Source organism: Lonchura striata, chromosome 1 (assembly GCF_046129695.1).
Source record: "Lonchura striata isolate bLonStr1 chromosome 1, bLonStr1.mat, whole genome shotgun sequence".
Taxonomy (NCBI): Eukaryota; Metazoa; Chordata; class Aves; order Passeriformes; family Estrildidae; genus Lonchura; species Lonchura striata.
In genome coordinates, this window is record NC_134603.1 from 101,660,176 (window position 1) to 101,681,912 (window position 21,737).

A 21,737-nucleotide genomic window follows, 5' to 3' on the forward strand; every position below is an offset into this window, starting at 1 on the left:
AACTAAAACAAAACAAAACTTTCTAAATAACTCAGGAAATAATTAGGATTGAAATAGAAAAGAGAGGAAGTAAAGCAATTTTTTAAAAGCAGTCAGGTAATTTTATGGTTAGTCTTACAAGAATTATGTAAAACAGTTGGAATTGAAACTACTCTCTAAATTGTGTTTTCTTCATAACTAGTACTGTATTTAATATGTTCTTGGCATTCTGTTGCCCATTAAAATAATGGGATATAATGAGATGTCTTTTTAAGTGCCCCAGCTGTAAAAGTGTATTATTCAGGGCTTCTCAGGCAACCACTGGAATCTAGTCAGCACTGAGCTGTGCTCACTGGTAACTGGAGATAATCTGCACCCTCACATGTAAGGGCTGTGGTTTAAGCCCAGCCAGCAGCCAAGCCCTACACAGCCACTCGCTCACTCTCCTCAGTCAGAATGGGGAGAAGGAGAAGGGAAGAAGTGAGAAGTACCTTGGATTGAGGTAAAGACAGTTTAATAGGGAAAGCAGAAGTTGTGCACACAAGCCTATCAAAGCTAGGAACTCATTTACCACTTCCCAACTCGTTCACCACTTCCCATGTGCTGGCAAGGTGTTCATCCGTCTCCAGGAGTGCATGGCTCCAACATATGTAATAGGGATTTGGGAAGACAAATGACATCACTCTGTTTCCTTCTTCTTCCCCAAGAATGAAATCCTGAGCCTGATGCCACATGGTGTGTAATGTCCCTTTGGTCAGCTGGTGTCATCTGTCCTGACTCTGTCACCTGCCAGTTCTTTGTTCACCTCCGGCCGCCTCACGGCTGGGGCAGAGTCTGAAGCAGAACAGACTTTGATGCTGAGCAAACACAGCTCAGCAAGAAATAACCATCCCCATGTTATCAGTACTGTTTTCAGCACAAATCCGAGACATAATCCCATACTAGATACTATGAAGAAAATTAACTCTACCCTAGCTGAAGCCATCAAAGGAACTTCCCTTCTTACAAGTCCAGTTTGCTTACAACAGTCCAACCATGGGAAACCTTTTATCATGTGCCATGGAGAAAACGTACAGATAAGGTGAATTTATTAGTCACTCAAAGGGAACATCTCACCTGCTGTATATTTCGGCTTGAAGATTTTAACAGCAAATATCTTGAGATGCAGCATGGGCACAACTTTTGGAGGCAATTAGTATACTTCCCTTCATAAGGACTTTGAATTTGACATGATGAGTTGTATGCACAGGAAAGGAAAGTATATTCTTTTCAGTTCTCTCTGCTCAAATATAGCTGAATATTAACTCTCCTTCTGCATTTCATAGGTGAGAAGAGGAAGAGATGGATCTAATTCAATATAATGGTATACTGCTAGCTGTGATTTGGTCAAGGAAGATTGTCTTTTAATTAAAAAAATCCCCAAAAAAACAAAAACCCTGTCAGATCCAAATTAATACAGGTTTTGTTTTAACTGTGCAGAAGAGGAATGATATGTCAGGTTGATATGGAACCAACCATAGCACTATCATTTCCAGTGCATGTCTAGTGACAAAACAACTTGAATTTGTAAAACACAAACACCTTTTGCAAGCCATTTTTGTACTTAATAAATTCTTTGTCAAGCAACTTCTTTTTTCCAAGATATCCTTAGTCCATCAAAGTTCACTCATTATTATTTATGACATAAGGGCTGTAAAATAGCTTATTTAAAATACTTTTTTTTTCAATCTTTTGGTGTAAGAACCATCCCTAAGCATTTCTAAGCATTATTTTAATTTTACTGAACAAAGTATTTTTACTTTTTCTTGCTGCAACTATAGATTAGTATGTAAAAAAACAACTAATAATGCTAAAAACAGTAAAGATCCACTAGTAGTATATTGCAGTATTGTTTCTCCAGAGACAATCTTAAAGAGTAGATTAAAATAAAATCTATCATTGTCCAGAGTCTGTTTGTCTGTTTCTTTGTATGTATCCAAAGTGTTTCATTGGAGATAATTTGTTTCTGAAATTGCTTTTTGCTGTTTTTTTTTTTTTTCTCCTTTGGTCTGGGTATCCAAAGTAAATGCTACCAAAAAGCAAGTTATACTCAAATATTGCAATATCAGTAGAAGCATTTTCTGATTTCATTTTAATTTTATTTATTACTACTAAGAGGAGTTTTGGAATTAGCAGGGAAAATTCCCTTCCAAGAAATTTCTCCAATGTTGCTTTTTTAATTGTCAGCTGTTAATGAAAAGAAAGTCTCAACATTAATTTCTAACATTTCTTTGTTAATTAAAAGAAAGTCTAAAAAAAGAACACTAAAATTAAATCTTAAAATTTAAGATTCCGTAACATATTATACCCATCTAGAAGACAGTGCTAAGAGAAGCTGAAAAGAAGTAATAAATTTTCTTAACTGGTATTTTTTAGCATGTTTTGAAGAACTTCAAGATAGAGGATATAATTCAATGCATTCCTTTGGAATATTTAGATAATATTAGTCAATTGCATTTTTATTAGGGAAAGAAAATGACACCACTTTTATTTTAAACTGTTACTTTGGGCCTAATAGCTGTTAACAGTGTTTTAGACAAGAGGAATTGACATGACTTGTAGAATCATATAATAATGAATACATGGATGGAAGAAATTCAGCTGGATTTTGGAGTTTGGACTAAGCTTCCATATTTGGAAAATATAAATATAAAGATAATATCAGGACCAAGTTTTTGTAATTCCATTGGAACAAGAAGTCTAGAAAAAATTAATTTTTAATAAATATTTTATTAAAATAATTTTAAATAATAAGGAATTTAATAAACTTTCTTCATATTTACATTTTCAATGAAATTCTTTCATGCATTTGGATTTTAGAAATGTGTGTTTCCATTCACTAAATTGACTTTCATTAAAAATGGCCTACGTAATAGTATTATTTCAAATACACATTTTTTCCCACATCCTTTTCCAAACCTTTTCCAAATTTTTCACTTCCTATGAAACTATACTAATGAATTTTTCTTCACTGATTAGTATAATCTTATTTAAGAATTTCCTTAATTTGTTTCTTTTTTCTGGTTAACATCCTTTAACAGTCTTTACACTTAAGAGTTTGAATTTTCCCCTCATTAGACCAAGAAAAATACAAATGAAAGCATTAGGCATAGTTATTTTTACTATCAGTGTACAAATTAAAATTCTGTGAGGCTCAACCATTCTCATGTTTCTTACTTCTTCCAAGCAGATGAATTCTGGGTTTCACTTCCTTTATTTATTTTTATTTGTTATTTTTTCCTTTGTCATCCTATACCAATCTTATATCAAATAAGATATAAGCACTAAACCCAGGGTACACCTGTTGTCTATTTATTGTTGTTACAATCAGAATCCTGGTTTTTAATTTAGAATTTTTGCAGGAAAATGACCCACATTATATGTGTTCATAAAAAATTACTGGGTTACTCTGTTTAGTTCAGAAGAAAACACTTTTATATTTCCCAGCTGTTTTAATAATTGCTTAACCAGAGACAAGACTTAATCTGGGATTAAAAATATATGAGTTCAACTCTCCAATCCATGCGAAAAATGAAGTTATTCCATACTCTATGTTGGAAATGGGAATTTTATTTCTTGCTTCATAAGAATACAGAGAGCATTAATTCTCTCCAGATTACAGGGCATGTAAATGCTATCAGAAAATGAGGAATGGTCAAATAAATATCTATTGATAAACCTAGATAATGTGCCTGTTATTCTCAAAAGGTAATGAAATGCCCCATACTCACTGGAAGTCAAATGGAAACATACACATTTTATCCAAGAAGGATGTCTTGAACTTTGGTCTCATGCTTTACTATAATATAATGGAGAAATAGTATAATTGTCCTAATTAAAAAAAAAAAAAAGTCATATGAAATGCAATGAATGCTGATGTGAAGAGGAGAATATTAAGAAGACATTGTGGAAAGAAGCAGGCAGATCTACCAGGCAGTACTGTCATGTTTCTACTGTACTACTGTACTTAAACCCCATGGATAGCAACTCTCTGCAGTGATTGGTTTATTTCTGCGTCTAGCTGAAATGCCAGAAAATTATCTTCTTCTTCAGGAGACTTCAGTGCCTTTATATAAGTGAGCATATGGGACTGGTACCTTGATGCCATACACTAGAAGGCTTGGGGTCCTCTGCTGCTGCCTTACCCCACAGCTCTCCAATTATATTACAAAGATGATGAAATTTATGTATGAAACAGAACATCAGAGATGTCTCTAGTCTCACAGTCTCTTAGATGTCTCTAAGAGACATCCTTTGTGTTGAGCAAGGTAGGAGCTGTTGAGTGAAACTGTTCAACAGGGACTTCTCAAATTTTCACATAACTAACAAGCAGAATTCCAGGTAAAGGAGTTGCTGAAGTAAATATTTTTCAATGTAGAATACATTTGATTTCAATCAATGAGCTCAAAACAATAAACAGGAAAAAATCCCTAGGATTTTGGTCTTCATAGTATTTTTAGTCTATAACCAGTTTGTTAGTTTTGTAACTGTATAAACATATTTTGAAAAATATCCGTGTTTATTAAATTCAAATCAAAATTCTTCAAGTTTTACATCATGAAAATGGCAGAGTTTTAATGAAGGTAGTTCTTAATATTTAATATCAGTGGTCCTTCCATGAGAAGTGGAGTGTAAGGAACTTCATCTTACAGAAATGGTTTCTATTTGGGAATCTTGTGGTAAAAAAGTGCTTGATCACACAATCTAATTCTACTCTAATAGTTCTTGATAAAGTTGAATATATTTATTTGGAAGACATTATATTGACAAGGTATTGTGAGCCCTGGCTTTGATCCAATAAGTCACTGTTTTGATAAATGGGTAACTTTTCAGCTTATCTCCAAATTTTCTAAAAGTTTTGATTAATCACACACACCATGTGTGATTAAGGCACACATACCTTTTCCTATAAATTACTAAATTAGAATTGACAGTGAAAGAAATCAATGCTTCTTTGTAGTACAAATAATCTGTTCATAAACTCTGCGTCATTATCTAAACTTTGCCAGCATAACTATACCAAATGAGTAATTTATAAATTCATTGACCTATCGTATCGGCATTTTCTAATATTTGGAAGAGAAATAATGATTCATATTTCACAATCACCACATTATTTAACTCTGTGGAAAGTACAGGTAGCCCTATTCTGATCTAGAGGATAACATGCTATTATAAAATGTGTCTGATCTTTTTCTCCTAGGGTCTTTGTTTCTCTTCCCATTTCTTCCCTGTATCTCTCCTTGATGATCATGCACAGCTTACAAGGATAGAAACATGTCAGAAACTTGAGATCTCTGTAATTCTGAAATTTAATCCTTCTCCATATATTTTCAGTTTTCTACATGTATATGTAGTGTAGTACACATACCATTAATCCAATAATTCATCATTCCATGGCTGATCCATTCTAAATGCTCTCTGCATTGCCACAAACATTACCTGCTGCACAGAACTGATGACTCACACTGTCTGACAACTTGCACTACAATTTCAGGAGACATTAGAGTAGCAAATATATAATGTTGGTCATGTTAATGTTCTTGAAATGATTGATATGGTTTAATTATAAATCAAATTTTAATTTAGTTACTCTGTTCAGCCAAGTACATCTTATGAAATTTAATGTATGTAATATTAATACATAATATAATTGAGTTTCCAGTGCTGGTAGATTTGGTTGCTTGAGAATGCAGAGTAGATATTTTCATAATGACTAGTTTTATGACTGGGAACTTAGTCCCATAAAAAGGAATGCAGGAAACTGCCCTTTCTATGGTATTTCTTGTACTGGAATGGTGACATGAAGAAAAGTTGCTGTTTGAGGTCTTGACAGACAATTTTTTCCATCTGTGCCCTAGCCTTGTTAGCACTGAAATACAACATTTTTCTAAAAGTATTGTGATTCTTTCTCTTCTCTTAGGCACTGTGACTCATACTTAACCATACATATGGAAGGGTATGAGCAAAGACAACTAATAATAGCCAGTCAAGGACATCTCCATGTTATATTAATTTCCCTACTAAACAGAGGTAATAGATCATGTTTTGCCTGATACATTTCTCATGTTCAAAATGCTTTCCATGCATTCAATTTGATTTCTATATTCAGTCTTCCCTGGGTTTAACAATATTCATGTGTTTTCATGGTTGATAGATGGTATTTATTTCTGACTTTCTCTGGAAGAATAGAAATTATCAAGACTCTGTCATATATTATGCTTATATTAAACTTCCTATTCTTTTCTTAAATTTCAAAAATTCCCAGAAATCTCATGAGTCTGCTAGACTTCACGCCTTCAGTAGTTTAGCCTGATGGTCAAAGTAGCTGAAGGCAAGCCATTTCAATAAATACAATGTGTTGAATAGAATATGATAAATGAAAAATGAAGGCCTCTTGGAACACTCCTATGTTTTATAAAATATTGCAAAATATCTATGATTTTCATAAGTTGAATATGCTGTCTGGAGGTTTCAATGCTTAATTAGAAATTATGATTAAAGGAAACTGAGTAGACAATTGCACCATGACTTTCCTTTGTGTTTATTCTTTTACTATGAATCAAGGATCTCATGTTTTAAAAGACTTCTAATTGTAAAAATGTAGGGCAAAACTTTGTTGACCATAAATAATCATTTGGTATTCTGTACTTTACTACAAGTAATAAATTCAGAGTTCAAGATAGAATAACAGTTTATCATCTTGGTAATTAAATGGTGGCAGCAGAAGGAAATATATATTTCTTCAATTTTGAATAGTAAAGGAACTCTGCAGAATCAGGTATGTTTGGTTTGACTAAAAAAGTTTCTTCTGATCTTTTATCTGCTAGGGATAATTTGCCTTTTTTTTGCAGGTTTCTCTTATTAACAGTATAGGGATGCCAGTGGAGATTTGAGATTTGGATTTTTAAAGAGATTATTTCAATGTATGTTTTTCCTCAGTATTAAGTGACTTTAAGAATGATTGCTTTGGTTCTATATACCTCTGACTTTTAAAAACTAACTTATGCATTTTAGGTCGATATTAATGAATTATCTCTTAATTTCATTGATGAATTCTTAGCTATTTCTTGTTTGACTACTAAAGATATAACAACTCTAATTTTGTTTTCCGCTTCCATTTGTTTGCAATCTTTCAAGGTAACGATTACAGGCTCAGACTTTCAGTCACCACTTTCAGTAATACTAGAAAAATTTCCACATACATATTATTCATTGGAAGCTGTATAATCAGATAAAATATATACATGCATTTGGGCTGGAGGAAAATTATGGTTCTTAATTTGCTTATAGGGATGCTGGTTCTCGAAGAACAGGAGATTAATAGTGTGTCTTGCTACAGTGACAATAAAATTAATTTTATATCAAATTTAATTAGCAACATAGAATCCTAATAATCCTAAATACTTCCTTGAACACTATTATTGGACAAAATGTACAACCCATAACAGTTAATGTACCAGTGATGATAAAGATGTGGCAGAAACTGTAAAAATTCTTCAGCTATCCTTTCTCATACTCTCATCTTCTACTCTTTTAGTCCCTTATCTTTATACTGGTATTTATAAAAATAAATGGTATTGTCATGACCCTGTAAAATTGATAAAAATCACATTGGAGTAAATGTTCAGAGAATCAAGTCTCAATTTCTAAAATGTTAAATACCTTTAGTATTCTTATTCTGGGACTCCCAGTACATGTAAATTTTTAGGAAAAATGTTAGAAAATTAGAATTAATATACTAATAATTTTGAAATAGAACTTTAAGGAGAAAATATACAGCTCTGCTTTTAAAAGTAAACAAATATACAAGCCCATTTCTAGTTCTTAACTGTTCCTACCTCTACTTATTTTCTATATCCTATTTTTTTACTTTCTTAGTTATCCTCAATGCTGAACCCTGACAGGCATTTTGGGAAAGTGTGCAATAGAAAATATGTAGCATGAAATATTGTGGCAAAGTAATTTTTTTAAAGCTGCTTCCAGCCAGGCATAAATCTTTCTTCTTTCCATAAGATTCCTTCTAGTGTATATTTTCAATATTGTTAGGGTCCTTTTTATATTTTGTAGTAAAATAGAGAAGGCAAGAGAGAGAGAATATTTTCTAATGGGTGGGAAAATTCCGCCTGGTAGTGTGTTCATGCATTTATGTTTGAGGGGCTGTGTAACAAATTGTTCCTTCTTAAAAACAAAAACACCTGTTCCTAATTTTCTTTTTCATTAAGAATTACCTATAGATCTATAGGTAATTAGGAATTACCTATAGAAAAGCAAAAAAAAAGCAAGTCCCACTGTATCTCAGACATATATTTTGGAAAATCTTCCTCTTTATGAGGTTCTCATTGCAGTGACTATCTCAGCCCTAAGTCTCATGGGGGCAGGGCTGTGCAGAGCATTTCCAGAGTGCCATTTTTAGTGCCAGTTTGAAAGCAAGAGACTCTGGGCCATACTTTGAAATATCATTCAGTGACTGTTTGATGGGACTGGAGTAATTATTTAATTTATAATTCCCTAAACACTGAATACATTTTGAATCTCTAATGCTGGTTTTATTAGATCAGAGACTAGAAGCATGAACTTTTAAAGGTACAGAGCTCAGGTAATGACATAAAGCTAAGAAAGAATGCGAAAATAAATTTCTCCTGCTTTTTTATTTATTTTTTTATTATTATTATTTATTTTTGCAGAGTTCTCTTGTCTTCCAGGCTTGATATTAGGCCCGGTTTTGAGGATGGATTAGTGCAAATGAATATTGTTGATCCATTGAAAGTGGCTAACTACCATTTTGGAGATGTGTATGTTTGAAAATATTTTTTTCTTCCCCCCTGTATGCTCTCCCAAGGCAACATTTTTACTGTCTCATGAGCTCCTTGCTTGCCTGCACACCAGAAAATGTCTCTGGCACCTAGGCACTCTTTCTGCTTGCATGAGGGAATAGTCTCCCCTTCCTCCAAAGGCTCCTTCTGATCCAAGACAAAAAGCAACATCTATCTGCCTCCTGCTTGGATCTGGGCTTTTAAAGAAATGGGGCATGGTGGTTCACAGTGACTATGTTAAGCAGTGCCCATTCTTGGCACCTTTTGAAATCAAAGGTCAGAGGTTCTCAGAAACAGGTTTGCAAAAACCAGTTCAGCTCAGTAGGTTTGTATTATAACATGAATGGATAGGAAGGAAACTGTTATTCAATTATAATATGGTCATTTAGTGAAGGGGCATAATTTTTGTTGCTACCTCTGTCTTTTTAAATGGAAAAGCTGTCTGCCTCGTTGCTTTCTAAATGGCATTTCAGGATGTTTGACCAGTAAATTACATTTGGTTGATGCTTTCCATGCTGCAAATGTATGCAGTGCCTACACTGATGTCTTAAGTAGAGAGTAGTACCATCAAGAGGGCTGGTAGAAGTCAGGTAACATTTGTGCTGCCTTTTAAGATGTTTTCACTGGCCTCTTGGATGCAAGTCTGACCAAAGTTTTCTGGGGAAGATTTTCTAGAGTCTAACCAATTGTGTGCATAGATAGCAGCATTCACATAGCCTGAGCTTTTCCTGTTTTCAGACTCTGTTTTTTTTCTTCTGGACCCATGTTTCTTCTGGCACAATGTAGCCTTGGGCATTAATTCCAAATGCAAAGTGCTTGGTCTGACTTTCCTGACACGATCCAGAATGACTGGTAATTATACTGGATGTGGGCTGCCACTGCTGTGCTGGTACTATGTTCCAGTCTCTGTCTCTCATGCTTTCATTTGTTCCCTGTCTTTGCCTGAAATGAAAGGACTCATTTAGTTCAATGTATTTACCTGAAGAATTATGGTTTGGTCCCTTGTCTGGAAGGTTGGTTGGAGGCATTTGGCATGGAATCAGTTTCAGAGGATTGTGGCTGCCTGTTCTTATTGTATGAGGTTGCCAGTTGTAGTTTATAGTCTGCGTGGAGCAGCTAATCTCTCTCTGGTGTAAAGGACAGAGCTGGGTTGCTGTATACTATACATTAAATCTCCTGCCAGCTGGAAAGATTACTAGGCACTCTGGAAGATTTTTTTTCCTAAAGTAAGGACTTCTACGTAGTTTCTATATGTAGGTTTTTTCTTCTCTTGATTATCTCTTAGCAACTGGCTTGAAGAGTGTTAAGAAGATTAAATGAATAAATGAAAAAGGAGACTGGTGGGAATTCTTTTTAACTCACTCCAGAATAGGACAGAACAAATGGAAACAGATGTAGCATTGATCTACATCTGACCATCATTGCATCCCACAACTAACCAATAAAGGATGGAGCAACTGCAGATGTGCTCTACTGACATTCATCACAACTGTGTGGGTGTATAACTGTTTGGAAAATTATGGCTGGGGGGGGAGGGGGAGGGGGCATGGAGAAAAGCCCCTCTGAGTCTTTCCTTAGCTGATTATATATGAATTCAAAAGAAAAATCAGGGTTGTGCCAAGTAAAATTTACAAGAGGACGAGGTACACTATAGATTTAATTTTTTTTTTTCTATTTGAAGTTAAAAAGGAGGCAGCTAAGGCAGTGTTTTCTGTGTAGATTGAAATTAATCCATAATGTAAAAATAAGAAGAATTAGTGATACAGTGAAATTTAGCCCTTTTTCATTCTTCATCTTCCCATGCAATGTTTGAAATAGATGAAAAGTAGTGAATTGCTAGTTCATGAACACTTGCAATAAAGTGTAAGAATGGCTATACTGAGTCATATATCACCATAATCTAATATGCTGTTTCGGACAGTGATCAAATGTGAAGGCCTAGAAAAGAGTATAGAGAGTGATTGTGTTCCTCTATTTTGGCACAGCAAAAATGCTTTGTCAATTTCTGGTCTCCTCACTACAAGAAGGACATTGAGGAGCTGGATCATATCCAAAGAAGGGTAACATAACTGGTGAAGGGTTTGGAGCACAGGTTTTATGAGGAGCAGCTAAGGGAGGTGAGGGTGTTCAGCCTGGAGAAAATGAGGCTTGTGGGAGACCATATCACACTACAACTACCTGAAGGGAGGCTGTAGCCAGGTGAGAGTCAGTGTCTTCTGCCCAGCAAAAAACATTAGACAAGAAGAAATAGCCTTATATTTCCAGGGAAGTTTATAATGGATATTAGGGAGAATATCCTCACTTAAAGGGTTCTCAAGCATTGGAGCACACTGGTCAGGGAAATGCTCAAGTCACCTTATTGGTATTCCAAAGGCATGTAAATGTGACACTTAGAGGCATGGTTTAGTGGTGGACTAGGCATTGTTAGCTTTACAGTTAGGCTTGATGTTCTTAAAGGTCTTTTTTTAACCTCCATGATTCTATAATTCTTTTGTGGCTTTACAATATGTCTTTCCAGACTTCCTCAATCTTCAGGTCATGGACTCTTGATATGAATGAACATCTTATCTAGGTATTTAGCAACCTGCTGTAGATCAGTCTTCCATGACCTTTTCAAGTTTACCCTGAGCCTCCTTTGAAACAAGCAATTTTGGTTTGGCAAGAAGTTCTACAATTCAGCCATTGGCTTTGAGCTTGACTCCTCCTGGCTTATCTTTCTATCCCCTATCTTGTTTCGAAATACGCTGTTTAACCCTGTCCACCTCTTTTTACTTGTTGCTTAATTTTATAAAATTTTACCACATCTTCCAGCCTTTTTTTTTTTCCCCCCCAGGATGCAGAGATCAAATTCACTCAGGCATTCAGTGTAGGTAAGACACTCCATTCCTTTGTTTATCTCTTAAGTTCCTGAGATGTAGACGGAGGGAAGGGCCAGAACTGCACGTAATATTGAAGAAGCAGATGTACCATGGATTTATGCTTTGGTATGGTTATATCAAGGCCAGGTGTATTATCAGGACTACCTGTATATTTCAGAGATCTCACTGTAGGTTTGTGAGTCAGTGCAGGCCCAATTTCATCTCTATAGGTAGAGAGCATGATCCTGCTTCCTCCAGTGAATTGAAAACTAGGAGGTTATGCTGAATATCCTGTTTTGTGAGGAGGTCCAAAGAAGGTAGCCTTGGTTCCCAAAGGACAAAGCCCAAAAGCAAACAAGTGATTTTACATGTGTATGTCTTTATATCCTCTTTAGACTTAAAACAGGTCTAATATATAAATGAAGTGATATAACATCAGTTATGTGTAAACCACCTGTGAGTCCAATTATTGTTCCTTCATTTTGAAGAAAAGAAAAAAAAAAAAGGTAATCTGGCCCATGACAGAGAAATCATTTGATAGCAAAAATATTATAGATAATACACAAAATTAGTTTTTCATTTTGTTTAGTTATTGCCATAACTTGAATAATTTTATTGGGATCCGTGGTCTTTTGCCTTTTTTGAAGACCTAGGTCAATAAGGACAAGCTAAGTTGAATTTGTAGCAGTAAAATTAACATTACAGAAGTATTTATTAATGCTTCTGCAAATACATTTTCTGATTGCAAAGATCAGGAAGAGCTTGAGCCTCAGTGTATTTATTAGCTGCATGTGTAATTACAACCAAAAGTAGAGCAATCTAAAATTGTTAGAACAAATTCAATTAACTAGGAGTTGCTTTGTCTGAAAGTGAGCTACTTGAATAGTTGTCAATGTTATGGCTAAAGAAGACAACAATAAATTGTTCTTTTTAAGGAGGCCTTTCCAATGCAGCAAGTAAAAGGCTCAGTGTTCTTAACACTAGAAGACAATCTTGCTCCTAAGTATACACATAGGTCCTCTGGTTTCAGAACAAGATCTGAGAAAGGGTCAGTTAGAGTGGAAAGTATTCTCCAAGCTTTTGAATAGACTTTTTTCACTCCACTCTTGTACATCCAGTGCTATATATATTTTTGTCTTTTCTTTACTTTCTTATTTCATCTCCAAAACAAAACACTTCTTTAAAGCCAGTGGCAGCTATTTAGTATATTTGAGGGATCTTCTTTATTTCTATTTATTACCTTTGACAAAGTTTTCAAATTATGCCATACTTGTGATGAATATTGTTCAGAGAATATCTTATACACAAATACCAATGCAGGTCAACAAATTACCTTTCAAAGGAGTAAAAGAATCTAGATGAGGAGCAGCAAAAAGAACAGTTGATCAGAAGAAGCCAAAGTGCTTTCCATGCCATTTTTAACTTGACTTTCATTACTGTATTTTTTAAAAGCCAAGGTCCGTATCTGAGAAGTATAATGAAGCTCATGGAAATATTCTGTTTACTTATTAACAATGAAGAAATTGCTTCATTTTAAGTTTGGATACGTTCAGTAGTATACTTCAGCTGATCTCAAGGACTCAGCACAGACTTAAAGGTTTTTCTTAGTTGCTTGCAATAAGGAATAAAATAAAAAGAGTATAGAGCAAGAATTTTTATAATAGTAATTAAACAAAGGGCCTGTCTTCACAAGTTAGATGTTATGCTGCAAATTTATGAACCCTGCTAAGTTAGTAGCACAGATTACTAAAACAGTACATTCAACATATGATCCATATTCAGCAGATTCATAAACAGCATATTCAACATGCTTCAATGAAGTACATCTTTAAAAATAGTCTGTTGAAATCCCTAAAATCCTTAAAAGCAATTCACTTCCTAGCCAGAGATTAATAACACCATGATGTTATTTGTACTGTTACACTTCTTAATTAAGCAGCACACAATGAGTTTACACAGGCACTAAAAAATCCCTTCTTAAAAAGGTTTTATGAAACCACTTGTAAACATCCACAGCAAAGTAAAGCTCAGTGGATCTATCAGCACAATATTAGCTCTATTTGCATGTTATAAAAATACAGGTACTCATTTAGTGGCACCTTATAACTTTAATAAAAGAACAGGGACAGTATAATTAGGAAAGAAAGGACAAGCAGAGTGTTGCGGATTTATCAGCACTGCAAAGTTACTGTGACTCATTGCTATGAGAAGATTTAATTAGCCATCAATCACACTGAACATTTAAATGATCACATACATATTGTGATGTACAACATGCAGAACTGCTTGAGGCATCAAAAAAAAACCAAAAACCAACTGTATAGAAACCAGTGTCAAATGTTCCATTTGTTAAAACTGCTCTTTGACTACATTTATTATTTAAGGTAGGGATATGGAATTTATGAAGCCAACTGAGATTAAAATGTGAAGTACTTTGCAGGTTATGGAAATGCTGGAATGACTATAAACCTTCAGTTTTAAATGATAAGTTTTATGCTGGAAAACAAATTAGAAAGCCAATGAGAAATAAACCAGAAATAACTCTTTTTCTATTATTATCAGTATTCGTATTATTACTCAAAATAATTTTACCATTACTTTTTCTCATTTCCTAAGAGAAGGTGTGATGTTTGCAAAAAGAGTCTATCAAGGGAAGCAATAATCTGAAAGAAGGGATCGATTTATTAACCCTTAGTATAAGAGTGAGCTCACTGGCTTGGAGTGTCTTGAAATTGAGATGGTTTAATTGCTCTGTTAGCTTAGCATTCCAGAAGATCTATTATTATAATTAATCTTTAGCACTGCTTCAATATTTTAGCTGTTAAAGGAGTTGAGATTCTAATACAGATCAAAGGTTTAATATGTATATATAGTGTCTAGCTTTAAACATCTGGGTAAGAATCCAGCTGGGTCTAGTTTAGTAGATTCCTGAAATTGATAGCTAAAGAAAGGGAAGTACTCTGAATTAATCTCTCCAATAAATACTGAAAATTTTACACCTCTCTAACTTCATTAGGAGATTAGCCTGGTAAATTAGCCAGCTAATTCAGGTGTTTGAAATGCAGTTAAATTAATAGTCCCTTAGCCTCCTATTTGGGTTGCTGTGGTACAAAGCTTGGCTGTGACAAAATTGGTTTTCCAAACTTTCAGGTTTCTCAGAATGTTTCAAGCCTCTACCTAAGCTATTACAATTGTACAAGAATAATGTACTCCTCATTCACAAGGAAGCAAACGTGCCCAAATTCTTAATTGCTGTTATGTGAAAAAGCCCATAAAGTGCCTTAAATATTTATAACACATTGGATCTCCTACTAGTCATTCTCAATGTTCCCACAGGAATTTTAGTAAACTGTTTTATTATTCTTTATTCTTCATTCTTACTGTTGTACAAATGTATTCCAAGATAGTATAACCCTATGTTTCAGTCATCTTCTGCATTCTGTTTTGAAAACAGAAGATTAGGTTACTGCTCATCTATTATCAAACATATTTTAAGATGTTATCTCTATTGTGAGATGACAATTGCAGATAAAATACTACTGCTAAATGACCTGTCTATAGAATAAAACAAAAAAATGGAAATATGACACCATGGAACACTGGTTTTGTTATTGTTACATGTAAAATAAACTTTATTTAGGCCTTCTAAATGTCTATGTCTGTTAAAATACAACTATACACAAGAAAACTGACATTTTCTTGCCATCCAGAATAAAAAAATCCCACAGAGAGAAACTTCCTCTTGAGTGATGTACAGTGCTTACCCTTTTTGTAACTTGACATTATTTTCCAGACTTGTATGTCTTGCTGTAATTCAGAAAATTCAGAAACAGTTGACAGTATGCAAAGCTGTATTGATTTCAGGTGTTGCTGAAGGTGAGGAAGGATGACAAAATACAACTTTCAGCACGATGCTCCAAAGGACTTGGTATGACCATCCTTATATTGTAACTTTAGAACCACATTTAATATGATAAAATTTATGGTGAAATCACAGGATTTTGCTGACTACATCAAAGACCTTTGCTTATTTTGACATTTACCCATCATCTTTTTTATCTTTGTAGTATTTTCCTGTTTACTTTTTTCTCTTTTATTTTCTTTAAATGTATTTTATCTGAAAGTAAATATGTTTACTTCTGATTCATTGAACATCTGATTTGTTTGACATAGGAAAAGTTAAAAAATAGCATTTTTATTGAGTATAGCTTGCATGCCAATACACTGTGAATCTGATATTCAGTAGCAAAAGATTATGATATTTACAGGTCTTATAGCATATATTTTATAAATTTGATAAGACTAGAACACTGATATTTTGAAAGGTGGTGAAGGTGTACAGGGAGAATGGGGAATGGTTTCCAAGGAAAAGCAGCAGAGTCAGTATTTAATATGGATGATGGGGCTGATTTAAAAACTGCATGGCCAGGTATGATGAAACAGTGTTTGTTCTGCCTAGCAGAAAGCAAGGAAATCATAATTTTGGCTTTTTTTAATCTTCTGAATTGATTTGATTCAGAAGCCAAATGTTAATTGACTGAATTTAATATTATCCAATATGACAATAGCCTTTCATTTTTGCTATGCTGCCAAGTGCTCTTGGCTCCAGGTACAGAGGGGGTCAGAGGAGCCAGAGATGATTTCTCTCTGTTAAGGTTACTTTCTTTCAGGAAATTCTCAGTAGGTATCTTAAGTCATCCATAAATTTATTACATACGTTATATATTTCTTTCTGAACTTTTTCAGATGGTTGGGACTGTTAGAGTCCCATATGAAACAGACTGCAGTAGACATGACATTCAGACTATATACCATTATGCGCCAATTTTGGCTAGGGTAGAGTTAATTTTCTTTGCTATTGCTGGGAAAGGTCTTCATTTTGGATTTGTGCTGAAAGCAAGATTGATAGTAAATAAACATTTTTTTTATTGTTGAGTAGTCCTTATTGAATTCAAGGCAGTTTCTGCTTTTCTTACTGCCCTACAAGTAAGAATTTTTGAAGGGAACATGGCCAGGGCAGCTGATCCCAACTGACCAAAGGGAGATTGCAAACTTTATGGCATCATGTTCTGTATGTAAAGCTAGGGGAAGAAGAAGGGAAGTGGGGGATATTGAGGGTGATGGCATATGTCTCACAAGTAACTGCTGTTCATCAGAGAGCCTTATTTTCCTGGAAATGGCCTGGCCAGGGGAAGTGGAGAATTAATTTCTTGTTTTGCTTTGCTTGTGGGTGTGACTCTTTCCTATGAATATATCTTTATCTCAACCAGCGAGTTCTCTGACTTTCTGATTCTCTTACCCATCTCACCAGAGAGGTGATCAGGGAGCTGTATGGTACTTCCTTGCCAGCTGGAGTTAAACCACAACACTACCCAGTTTAATGCATTAAAAAAAAAATTAACTCACACAACTACAAAGCTGCCTTTTCTTCCTTAGGATTTAGTTACATTAGTTTAGTTGCAAAGCAAGAAACTCATCTTTTCTCCTCACAGGGAAGACTAGAGGCTACAAAGAATGAATGTTTTATATCTTTCCTCCTCTATGCTGGCTTTTTGTGGTAATTTCAGAATGACCTTGCCTGACCTACAGAGCACAGAGTTGTTACATGTCATACTCTGACTATAATTCTGTTTCTCCATGGATAATAGGTGTGAGCCTGTATGGCACTTGTCTTCTTGGTGTCTGGTTATTTTTAGATTTGAAGATCTTTTAAATTCTTTGAAAAAGTAGCAGATTTCCTGTAACTCTTCAATACATATGATAAAAAAAATTATACCTGGTTATCCAGTGTTAAGGGTTTTTTGTTTTTTTTTTTTTTAATTCAGTCACAGTCTTACAGACTAGAATATGCCTTTTCTACTTTACTTTTTTCCTACACAAGTTTCCAGGTGAGTGGACTGGTTAAATAGAACTGCCTTAGAAGAGGTGGCCATATTGCTGACCCTGGCCATCTGTCCCCTAAAGAAATGTGCTTTTCAACTGATGTGTGCAGTTTAGAGTGTTGCTCCTTCTAGAGGATGGGTTTGGAATAGAAAGGATAGAGGACAGTCATTGCTGAAAGAGGAATGAAGCTTTTGACTATTACTAATGAGCTGTAATGAGAGTTACTTCTCTCATCATCTAGAAGCAGAACACTACCTCCTGCCCAAATTGACCAACAGACTTGTGTTTCTCTCCTGAGAAGTGTGGTTTCAGACCTCCTTTGCCTGTGTGCAATTGTAGACTTGCACAGGAGATTGTGTGGGAGAATAGGTTAGCTTAGGAACACATCCAGTATCCCACATGTGAACAAACAGTTGGAGAGGCAGGAGACTTGTACCTCACTTTGGTCTCCAGAAAACTTGACTGGAACATTTTCATGGGCAGACTGTATCTTCTTATTCTTGCTAAGTAAAGTCTACAGTTAAGCAATCAAGCTTTCTGTGCCTGGAGTGATGAATCTCCAGGACCAATAGAATAACACTTAGATCAGATCATAACACATCTGTATCATCACTGTCTTCCCAATTCTTGTCCAAGCATCATAAAACTGTCATATTCATACCTTGTGTTAGTTTTGAATGAAAGGAGGCCAGAGGACATGGACTATGAACATCGATGTACTATTCAGAGGATTACTTCCCAGCTAATGCATCTTGGAATTAAAATTCTCAATTTATGTCTTTTTAAGTAGTTATTCAATACTTGCAACTGTTTCATATAAAACAAACATCTGTAGGACAAAGAATTACTTATATAGACTTCGCTAATTAAATATTCCTATAAATAACAGCAAGAAAATTTTTACAGTACACAGGACAAGATAAATTGAAACTTGCAATGGAACATTGATCCATCACCAAGTGGAAATCTTTTAAATGTAAAGCCTTCATTTAATTTAGGCAAAATCAAAAATAACATCAATGGATCTTCTACAATTCTCCCAAGACCTTGTCCGGAAACATAATACAATTTTCATGCTGTCCAGTGATGGATCCAGTTAATGGAATAACCTTATAAACTTTAGTGTTCTAATTCATATTCAGGGGTAATATAAATATCATCTGTCCTTCCCTTGGGCTGTAGAACATTAGGCTAACCTATTTCTTCATAGCTCAATGTGCTGTGGTTGCTCTAGCTGTCTGATGTATTGATTATTTTAAAATAAATGGTGTTATTTTAGGCATAGAAGATTTCTTTAGTAGATCTGCAATGTGTTAGACTGAAAACTGCACTGAAACTTAAAAAGTTGAGTCTGTTCCAGAGATGTACCAGACCCAAAGAAAAAAAAAAAAATTATTTATCCAAAGAATTCTCCCTATCAGATTTGTCACCTCCAATGTTTCTTCATGTTGAGATGTCTAAATAAGAGTTCAAGTCATCATAGTCTTTATTTTCATTTAATGAGTACTCTCACTTTTCCATAAATCTTCCTTGCACCATAATCCTCTATGGGTCAGTCTAATTTCTAAAACCTATGAAGAGTGAACATAAAATGTGAATCTGCACAACTTTTGATTTACTACTTTCAGCTTTCACATGATTCACATTTTACACATTTATTAACATGGTAAACAGTAATTTAGATTATCCTCTGGGTGGAGGTCTGAGGTGTACTTGGCCTCATGGGGTGCCTGAAGGGGTCAGCACATGTGTCCTGTAGTTCTTAGTTTCAATCTAAGAATGGCTGCTGAACACCTGCAGCCCATCAAGTAAGGGGGTTTCAGCTGGGGATTCTCACTACAGGCTATGGTGGAATTCTAGGGAAATGAATCCCAGAGACAAATTTTTATCAAATAGCCTTCCATCACTACATTGTCCTCCCAGAAATGCCGAGGCAAGTATACCCAGATGAAGTTTAATAGAAGTAAGCAGTTCTGTCATTCCTTACACAAAAATGTCAGTCTGACTTATGGGTACTCCTACAACTATGATGAAGCAGGAAGAGACAGGCATGGGAATTAGACAGAATGATAAGCTTGAATCAAACCAAGGGAAAACTCTTCGCTATCATACCTTGTTTTGGAAGAAAAGACATTCATTTTTAAGTCAGAAAAGACATTAATTTCAAGGAAGAATTTTTAAATAATAGGGCTGAGCTCTAGGAAGTAATGCAGGGAGCAATGAAATGCAGGATATGGAGAATAGAGAGCTGCAAAGGAAGGTGAGATACATAGTGCATTTGTATGGCAGTTAAGATAAAGCAAGTTTCAGTCTTATATTGAGCATAAGTCTTCTGTGGAATGTTCTATTTTATATGTGCATAAAGTGCTGAAGAAAAGCTCTCTTTTTTCCCTTCACCCAGCCTTCCATATCCACCTGGTGCATAGCTCAAACCAGAAGGTTCTAAAGATCCAAAGGAAACTGTTGCTATTGAAGGGAGAGAAATGAGAGAAAATAAATGAAAGAAGATGAGAATGATATGATGCTTGTTAATGAAGGGAGGGTTTTTTGCATACAAGGATTGCTATGCAGTCACTTCTTTCCTAAGACTGTGAAATTTATGAGGAACCTCCAGCTACTTGCAGATAAAATGTTTACTTATCCATATCTGAGGGTCAATGTCTACTAATTAAGAAAATTTTCCCATCCTTTTCAAAGAAGCTTTATAAGAAACATTCTAGGAAAAGATTTACTTGTGTATTGATTCACTGGGATGATGCTTTGTTTCAGTTCACGTATAAGCCCAGCAGATTTGAAGCAGGACTCCTGTATATTTCTTTTCGAACCAGTGAGTTTATAGCAGCCAAACACTCAGCACTGCAGTAATGAGTGCATTACTAGATATGTAATGTTCACAGCCTTTCAGGACCATCAGGTTTTAATAGTTGCTGGTGCGTGTAGTGTATAAGATAAAGTATATGGTTATGGTTGTGTGCACGTCTCAAATATGCACAGTATTATATGTGCCTGCTACCTTCATGCACAGTAAAACAGAGAGGAGAAAGGGAAAGTAATGACCTGGCAAGCTTTCTTTTGGGTGGCTAACAGAGAGAGCACTATCTAAAATCACAGGTTTAGAATTAGATGCCAAAACAATTTGTGCCTCCATCCTCAGCTGACAGTCACCCTCATCCTGGAAGTACTTTTGCATTCCCAGACCTTTAAAATGTCTGTAGTTGTGCTTAAGCTTCTAAACTGAAGTCGGTAGGATCACTTACAGGCTTGAAAGTTTGATATTTACTGAATTGAAAAACTAGGGCTCATTGCTTTGCAATGGAATAACCTTACAAATAAACCTTATAAACCTTAAAATGCAAGGACTTAATTATTCCTTGTTTTTCAGACATGCCATATAAAATCAACTTGCTGTTGATGTCAACAAAAATAATCTTTCTGGCACTGGCCTGTAATGTGTTAACTAGCCTGCTCCAGCTCTAATGGTAAAGCTGAAATGGTTGGGCATATTTACAGTCAGGATTGAATTTGTCTCTCCATAACACTCTAAAGAGAATTAAAGGGCTATGAGAAATAATTAGCTGATGCCTGTCATATTCTTTGAAGATGAAAAATACTAAGTGCTACTGTGGTTACTGTAACAGTCCTTTCCTTTGAAAATGACTGCATGTAATCAAAATGTTAGAACCACAAACAACACCATGGTAACTGAATTGTATTGGCAGAGAAAATACAAATTTGTATGATGATGAGGGTTGCTGACATGTTCTTTGCCATCTCTTCTCAATTCCATATAAGCAGCAAAATGTATAAAGCACAGGGGTAGTTTTCTTTCTCTCTGCATTCCTAATGAAAATATTAGGTGACTGAGATGGGAAGAGAAGGCACTTACTCAGTGTGCTCTGAAATTTTCTTATACAGAATACTTTGGGAGTGAGATTTGGAGCCCTGAAAAATTGACAGTCTAGAAAGATTAATTATCCTGTTGCAAATTATCCTTCTTATTTTATTTTTTCCTGAGACAAACTGCATTTACCATGACATACCAACAGGGTTAGTATCTCAGGGACTGTGGATTGATTTATGAGGTTTTGTTCTGATGTCCTGGCTCTGTTAGTTCTCTCTTTGTGCACCTTCAACTGTTGCTGAACCCCAAACACTGCAGAGA

The 21,737-nt window shown here is 35.1% G+C and overlaps 1 protein-coding gene across 3 annotated transcripts in view; it reads left to right on the top strand.

The window, feature by feature from the left end:
- Positions 1–21,737, top strand: part of CDH12 (cadherin 12) — a 521,432-nt gene that overhangs the window by 236,338 nt on the left and 263,357 nt on the right. Inside the window, exon 2 of one of the 3 annotated variants that reach the window (XM_077786157.1) lies at positions 11,668–11,704. The exons of the other annotated variants lie outside the window; for them this stretch is intronic. The gene's annotated coding sequence lies outside the window, so the exon portion shown is untranslated. The remainder of the gene's footprint in view (positions 1–11,667; positions 11,705–21,737) is intronic. 3 annotated transcript variants of the gene reach the window in all.